At 44.9% G+C, this 8,270-nt stretch overlaps 1 long non-coding RNA gene across 1 annotated transcript in view; it reads right to left on the reverse strand.

The window, feature by feature from the left end:
- LOC144043741 (uncharacterized) overlaps positions 1–7,651 on the reverse strand; it is a 23,349-nt gene extending 15,698 nt beyond the window's left edge. The window contains exon 1 of the long non-coding RNA XR_013291153.1: positions 7,506–7,651. This is a non-coding gene — a long non-coding RNA (uncharacterized LOC144043741). The remainder of the gene's footprint in view (positions 1–7,505) is intronic.
- Positions 7,652–8,270: the final 619 nt, after the last annotated feature.

Genomic DNA, 8,270 nt, shown 5'->3' on the forward strand with positions numbered 1-8,270 from the left:
CAATTAAACTTTTATTAAAGCCAGAAAAAGACCCCACTCTTTCGCATCTAGACTAGAAACAGTAATCTCGACAATCATTCATAGCGACCAAACTGGCTTTATTAAAGATCGTCACTCTACTAATATTAGGAGGCTCTTTAACCTTATTAGCATGTCACAGCGGCATGATAAAAAGGCAGTTATTATATCATTGGATGCAGAAAAAGCTTTCAACAAAGTTAACTGGTCCTTCCTCTTTGCTGTTTTAAATACATTTGGCTTTGGGAAGTCATTTATTCACTGGGTGTCAGTATTATATGATTCTCCTAAAGCTAGAGTTACTACAAATGGGATTAAATCTCAGAGTTTTACTCTACAGAAAGGCACAAGACGGGGATGCCCCTTTATTATTTGCAATATTTATTGAGCCGCTTGCATTAGCTATACGCCAGGAAAGAAGGGTTCAAGGAATTCACTCTGGGGTAACAGAACACAAAATTAATCTATATGCCGATGATATATTATTTTATTTAGAAAAGCCTGCTAATTCTTTAGGGGAAGTATTTAACTTAATAACTAAATTCTCACATTTATCAGATTATTCTATTAACTGGAAAAAATCAACACTACTACCTATTACAGAAAATTCACGGAACCCTGCAAGCCAGGACCCACACTACTCATTTCCTATAGGTAATTTAAAATACACTACATCGTGATAACTTACATTGATGTTTCTGCATTTGGCAATTTATTATTATATTATATTATTAGTATGGGATTTTTTTAATGGGCCTTAGGTGAACTGATGAATACACACACGCTCGCACGCACACACACACGCACATACACGTACTCACCCACATACAAAAAAATGTATATATATATATATATATATATATATATATATATATATATGTGTGTATATATATATATATATGTGTGTATATATATATATATATATATGTATTTAAAAAATTAAATAAAATAAAAAAATTGTTTATTTATTTTATTTTTTTTTAAAGGAGAGCAATGATGATGTCAAATCGAATGAACAATACTGAACTCAAAAAAAAAAAAAAAAAGGTGACCTAACAACAACTGACTTACCACTTAAACAATTTCAATCTACACTTGTAGCCCTTACTATCGCAAAAAAAACAATTCTTGTTAACTGGAAAAATAAACAAACTCTGAATATCGACCAATAGTCTAACCTCCTCATAAATCACATTTTAATGGAAAAAATATCTGCCTCAAATAAAAACCAAATATCAAAATTTATAGAAACATGGTCTACATATATAGAATATTTTAACCTAAATCTGGTTACTTAATTCTGCCTGTTAGCGAGAGCCACCACATTGCGATAACTTACATTGCTGTTTCTGTATTTGGCAATTTGCAACTAATGGCTGTGTTTTTCTGGTCAGGAACCCAGTTGCGGCCAGCAGGATCGAGCAGACTACATCAAACGACACCTTACAGTCTCCAACTCCTCAAGATTCACCTCCAATGCCCCTCTGTTGACTGCTGGGTGGCGTCTGCGTCTTGGCTGTTCCCTGGGTTTTTTGGGGGGTGCTCTCCCTGGTGTCCGGGGCGGCGCCCGGCGACGCGGTTCGGGGCCTGTGGGCCTCCGGGGTGCCCCGTGGTTCCCTCTCCCCTCCTCCTTCCACCCCCTTGCTGCCTCTCCCTCCTCACCTCTCCCCGCCCGTCCTCCGCCTCCCTGTCCCTTCTCCCTCGTCACCCTTCCTTCTCCTGTCCCCCTCTCTCTGCGGCCCTGCCGTTGCCCCTTGCCCTTCTTATCATCTCCTTCCCCCTCCCCTGTCCGCCTTCCTCCCCCTCCCTTGGGCCGGCGGCTCCATCCATGGCCCGGGTCTCGGGGCTCCGGGGCCCGGGCGGGTGGGTGGTGGTGTTGTGCCTGCCCCGCTCCGGTGGGCCTCCTGGTACCTTGGTACCCCAGTAGCTGGGGGGCGAGCCCTATGGCCCTACCGGGCTGGTCACATATGCCCGCCGGGATCCCGGTGAGGTGGGTGCAGGTCTGGTGGGCGGGTGAGCCTCCCGCCCCCGCCCGATTGGAAAGGGCCCCGCTGGTCGCTCCTCTTAACTCACTGCACTAGTTTTGCACAATACACTTTGTTTATAGACACATAGGGCACATAACACACTTTGCGGGGGTGGGGTAGGGTGGAGACACCGTCTTCGCCCTACAACTCCCCTCCAATTTTAATGCACCACACAACTGGGGGGGCAGGTGTGTCGGGGTGGGGTGCCATCGGTTGGGGCAGACCGCAGTATTGAGCAGTGCTGCGGTCCCCCATCCGTGTCCCCGCCGCGCCACAGTGCCCCCCCCCCTATTTTTTTTAATGCACCACATACACTCACTGATATGATTGGGAGGCAGGTGGATCGGAGTGGGGGGATATCATTTCCCTCTGCTCCATCTCACCTGCTCCCAATTTTAATGCACCACACACTAGTGATGGCAAAATGAAGCTTCATGAAGCACTTGTGATTTTTTTTAAGTCCCCTAGATGGTGCTCTTGGTTGGAAGATGCAGTGGAAATTTAATACATTTCCATTGCACTAGCCTTTATATTTAAACCAAGAGCACCATCTAGGGGACTTAAAAAAAATCACAAGTGCTTCATGAAGCTTCATTTTGCCATCACTACCACACACACACACACACTTGTATATACACTGGGTGGGGCCACATTCACGGTGTAGGGGTAGAGTTCAGTAACAGGGTTAGCTTTCACTAAGAACGCTGGTGTGACAACCGGGGCCTTTCCCCGCTGGGCCTGGGGTTCGGGGGTGCCGCCCATTCCCCGGTGCCCCCATCTCCCCCGGTGTTCCGTCCCTCCACGCGGCAGGAGGTGGGGTGGGTGCGGGTGCCCTCTGCGCTCCGTTGTCCGGCCCCTCTCCGGCACCGATGCCAGGGTACGGGGTTCCCCAGGGTTTGGGGGTCGGGGTCTGGGGGGCTGGCGGTTGTTGGGGATGGGGTCGGGGGGGGGGGGGTGGCGGCTTGGTTTTACGAGTGGCTGGGTGGGGGGGTGTCTGGGGGTTTGGGGGCCTGGGGGCTGCTGGGGCTGGGTTGTGGTGGATGGCGGGGGGAGCGGGGGCTGTGGGCCGGTGGGGTGCCTGGCGGGCCTGCCGTGCCCCGTCCTGCTGCGTTGGGTTGGGGGCGCGGGCCGTGTTGGGATGGGGAGCGCTCCTGGCTCCTGGGATTGCTCTCCGGCCGGTGGCCCCTGCGGGGCCCGGGGGTTGTCCCTTGGCGCTGCCGTGGCCTGGGGGGCCCTGAGGTATTCTGCTTGCTCTGTCCTGGCCGGGGTCGACGGCTCCCCTCTTTGATGGAGGTTTTCATGCATGCCAGATCCACCACACCAGCATCTATCAAAATTCAAACACAATCTGCTTCTTCCTCTGGTCGTTGAATCGGTGGAGGCTGATGTTTGTGGATCTCACTCTGCTTCATCTATCCTTCCTTCCTTTCCTCAGTCTCTCCTTTGGTTTCTTGAGGTCTCCCTAATTTGTTGGAATTGAGATGTTTCTGGGGTTGGTGAAAGACTCTGGTTGGTAACCCGGTGGGTAGTAGGTAATGTCTGGTCGGTGATGGATTTCACTTTCCTTTCTTTTCTTTGATCCTTCCTCGGGTCTCCTGACAACCTCACGACTCTAGCTGGATTTTGAAGTATTCGGTTTAGGTGAACGGTATGGGATTTTTAATAGGTTTTAGGTGAGCTAATGAGTACACACACGCACGCACAGATCCACAGACATACACACGCACACTCACCCACATACAAAATTAAAATTAAAAAAAATTAAATTAAAATAAAAAAGGAACCCAATTTTCAGTCGAGCATTCGAATACTTAAATACTCGATAGTTGCAACCCTACAGTATTCTTTAAAAGGAAATTGTACAACCACATATTTTGATTGGAACTTTACTTTTATTTATCTATTTTTTGAAATTAATTTTATTTTGTGCTCTATGCAAAATGACTTATGAGTAAATTGAAAAAAATAAGTGTAATTAATTTCAAACAATTTTAAGGAAATTTGCTATAATTGGGATATACAGGGCATATTAAAATTGTTTTGGGGGAAATGTTATGTATCATAAGTACTAATGGTATCGGCACTCGGTATTGTGTGTATTGAAGATTTGAGTATCGTCTCAAAATAAGTGGTATCGATTCTATCGAACATTCCTTATATTATCCCATTCTAACTCAATCTTATCTAATCTCCCTTCTAATTATTTGCCGATTTAATGGCGAATACAATTGCCGCATCTAATATGGCGGATGCGCTGACATATCGCTTCCAACGGGCCACCTGTTTGAACGGTGTCTGCGGCAGAATAAAAAATAAAAAAAAGGAAAGCAAAATCCAACCTCATTTTAGATGCCCAAATGATATGTGGCTCCCGTTGTTGCGTTTTCAAGTGGCTCTTTAGTTGCAGACACTAATATTGTTCATAGTATGTCCCTCCTCACATGTCGTATGGTGGTCTTGTGTGCCAGCATCCTCAGAAACTTGCAGCTTCACTTGTACAAAATGCCAACATTGACGTATTCGTCGTGTATAAGCCAGCGTAGGCCTACCTAACATTATTTTCAGTAAAGCTGTGATGGCTGTTGCAGATAAGACTGGCCATCAATCAAACAAAACCACACCACTATTTCTTCATATTGTGACATCTTGAAAGAATGCCGCCAGCAAACGTTGTTTGGGAATGTCACATTTTGTATTTATCTTGAACAAACGGCTACTGTTGGACGTAGCCGACGCCGAAAACAAGAGCAATTCACGAGCGACGAGCAGTAGCAGCAATGAACACAAGCAGTCAGCCAACACATACCTCCTCCATCGCGACTCCACCAGACCTCTGTTGCATTTACTGACACTCGGACATAAGAGTGCAAAACAGAATGAATGAAAAATATAGTAATAAAAAATATCTTTCAGGTTGGAGAGTTTTCTTGTCATCACCCTGATCTTCAGTTCCCTCCACAAATTCTCAACTGAACTCAAGTCTGGGCTGTCTGGGCCACTGCAAAACTTTAATTTTTTCGTCCAAGAACCTTTTCTTAACCACTTTGGCTGTGTTTTGGGATTTTGTTGGGAAAATTGTACAATAAGTTATCACATGAATAAGCACTTTACATTTGCTGCAATGAAGAATGCTTTGCTCTGCTCCCAAACTCACATTTACATAGATTAGGGCAGCCGCATCTAACAGCTGATTAACAGATGACTCATGATGACTAGAAGAACAAAAACATCTAACCCAGCAGAATGGATTGAGCTAGTCCGCTAAAACGCGCCAGTTGTCTGTTAAAAAATGATTGCAAACTTGACCACACGTGTACTCGGCACTAACACATAGGCAAACAAGTACACCGTGTCCAGCTTCCAACTATGCCTTGTACCCCGACGCCCTAGAGTTGGAACACCCATGTAACTAGGAGCGTGGACTTGAATAAAATGATGAGGAGAGGTTCTTTAGAGAGTGCAGTGGTGAATTGTATGGAGGCAGTTCCTCTCCTCTCTCCTCGCGAGCTTTCTAACAAAAACTGAGTGTTTTCTCTCCTTTTTGTGTAGTGTTTAATAAATGTCTAACAGGTAAACCTGACAGATTCTGTTATGCTAAACTGTCCACTGGTGCTCAAGACCAAATTTCACCACAGACTGCCCAATGTTGTTTTGGGAAATCTTGAGCATCTGCCTTATTTATATTTTTCATGGTGCCATTTACTGTGATTAGGTACCTTGGTTGAGGGGCTGAAGAACACTCACAAAGTATAAGGTTCCCACCACTATGTTTGACAAAGGGGATGGTGTTTTTTGGGTTGAAGGTTTGCCCCTTTTCATTTCATTCGTTTACCCCTTTTCATCAAGACCAGAAATATTAAACTTTGTCCAGATGAACTTTTTTTTTTGCAAAGGCCAAGCGACCTTTTAAGTGCTTTTTCTGGAGAAGTTGTGTCTTCTCTTGTCCGTGACCCTGGAACCCAGCAGTGTGCAGTGTCTGTTGGATAGTCTGCCTTGAGACATTGCCATCAGCAAATATACATTCACCAAGATAGCCTTGGTGGCGATCCTTGAATTCTTTTTCACCTCTCTCACGATCCTCCTGGCCAGCACGGGTGTCACTTTTGGCTTACGGGCATGTCCTTTGAAATTTTCCACAGTGCAGAATGTCTTGCTGTTTTTTGTTTAAATAATACTTTGCACAGTAGCCACTGGAAGTTGTAGAACTTGAAAACATTTTGACGTGTCCTTATTGCTTTTTCCACACTTGAGAGAGCAGCCACAGTGCACAAATGTAGACCCGCAGTGTGCTCCTGTGGCCTGGACCATGACTGTCCCCAGTCAAACTTGAGGCGGAGAACTGCTGTTTTTCACCTGTGAATTTGAGTTGACTTAAACAGCTGTTCCTAATCAATCAGGATAATAGGGCTGTTCACAATTACGCCCAAACTACTATTTTTAGAACAGCGCACTGCCCATGTGCGGTGGTCAGAACACGGGCAGGGGAGTGTATTTGTACAAGCATAAACTTGTGAACTGACTCGCTATTTCACCTTAAATATCCTTAACAGACGTATTATGGTTACAACAAACCTCTGCTGCTGTGGTGTCTGCCGCTATGTGACCGAATGACGGGAGTTTCCAAGGGAATGTTTACTCTGGGTTTGAGCATGTAAACTGCTGGGATTTATGAGAAAAATGTCACCGAAGACAACTATATGTGCTCTCTACATTTCATCTGTGGAAATGGGCCAGCAGCTGAAAATCCAGATCCAATATGAGCGACTGCAGTGTTTGTGTGCAGGTATGTTTATCGTCTGCTTTCTCAGCCTACAAAGGCCACTGCTGATTAGATGTGAACATTAATATTAAGTATCAGCGCCATAGAACCCTATTGGAGATCTCACTTCAAGTACTACAGTAATTTCTGGACTATAAGCCGCTACTTTTTTCACTTGCATTTGACCCTGCAGCTAATACAAAGGTGCGGCTTATCTATCAGATCACAATGGGGCGCACTATAAAGGAAGCACAAGAGCGTCAGGCAGAGCAAAACAAACCAAGTGAGCCCAAATACAGTAGGAGAGACAGAATGAGAGAGAGACACAATTTGTGCCCTCATTATGGAAAATAAAGTAGAGAGAACCCGGTGCGGTATCCCTCAAATTTAGCAAGAGCGGCTTATAGTCAGGTGCACTTTATAGTCCAGAAATTACTGTAGTAGTTTTTGAAGACATAAGTTTTTGAAGTGCAGGGGGTGCCTCAACTCAACTATGACAACACAATGGCCCAGGTAAAAAGGAAATAGGCCTACTGTACATTCTCGACAGAAAGTAACGGCTCAAAGGTAGGCTTCACATCTTCATATGAAAATCGTGACTTCAATATGTTTCGTTTTTGTGAAAATTAGGGACCAAAATGAGATTAACAGCTAGCTAGACCGCACCGGAGTGCCAGCTATGATCATACAATAAATTTTACGTTTTGTTGGAAAACGATCCTTGTTTTCCGCGTGTTCGTAATCTTGATTTTCAGAATCAGACTTGAGATCGGTGAACAGTTCCTTCGAAGGATTTTATTTTACAGAAATTTCTGGACAACACAGACAGATACGGCCAAACGCCGTGGATTTTCCCCCTGTGTGTGTAGCTCCTCCTACTTGCAGTCGCCATTATACTCCCAGCATTCCAAAAAGCCCCTCCCCTTGCTCTTCCTCCCTCTGCTCTTCCTCCCTCTGCTGCCCACAAGCCCCCTCCCTCGCCCGTGGCGCCTCTCAGTCTCAAGATGGTCGATTGATATGGAAACGCACTAAAACTGCTAAACTGTTCCAAAGTGTGTTTGTTGATTGAACCATGTTGAAATTTCACGCATGGGACATCGTTCTTTTCCAAAATGATTTGTACGCGTGTGTCGCTACTCTGTTAGTTTGTACGACAGTCTGGACCTTATGCATATTAATGAGAAAATGTGACATAATTTTAGATCAACCCAATTAGAATGCTTTAGAACAGTTTGGATTATTTGAAATAGCTGAAATAGTGAACCCCCCAAAAATTTAATCACAAGAATATGTTCTACACAGCCCCACTAATTTAAGTATGGTATTTGGTTACCTAATACACTATTTCTGAGCCCCGATCCTCGAGCACCCCTATCCAGCCTGTTTTCCATCTCTCCCCAGCTAAAACAGCTGAGGATCATTATCAGGCTTCATGCAGAGCTTGCTGATCATTTGAAACACCTGTG

Source organism: Vanacampus margaritifer, chromosome 2 (genome assembly GCF_051991255.1).
Source record: "Vanacampus margaritifer isolate UIUO_Vmar chromosome 2, RoL_Vmar_1.0, whole genome shotgun sequence".
NCBI lineage: Eukaryota > Metazoa > Chordata > Actinopteri > Syngnathiformes > Syngnathidae > Vanacampus > Vanacampus margaritifer.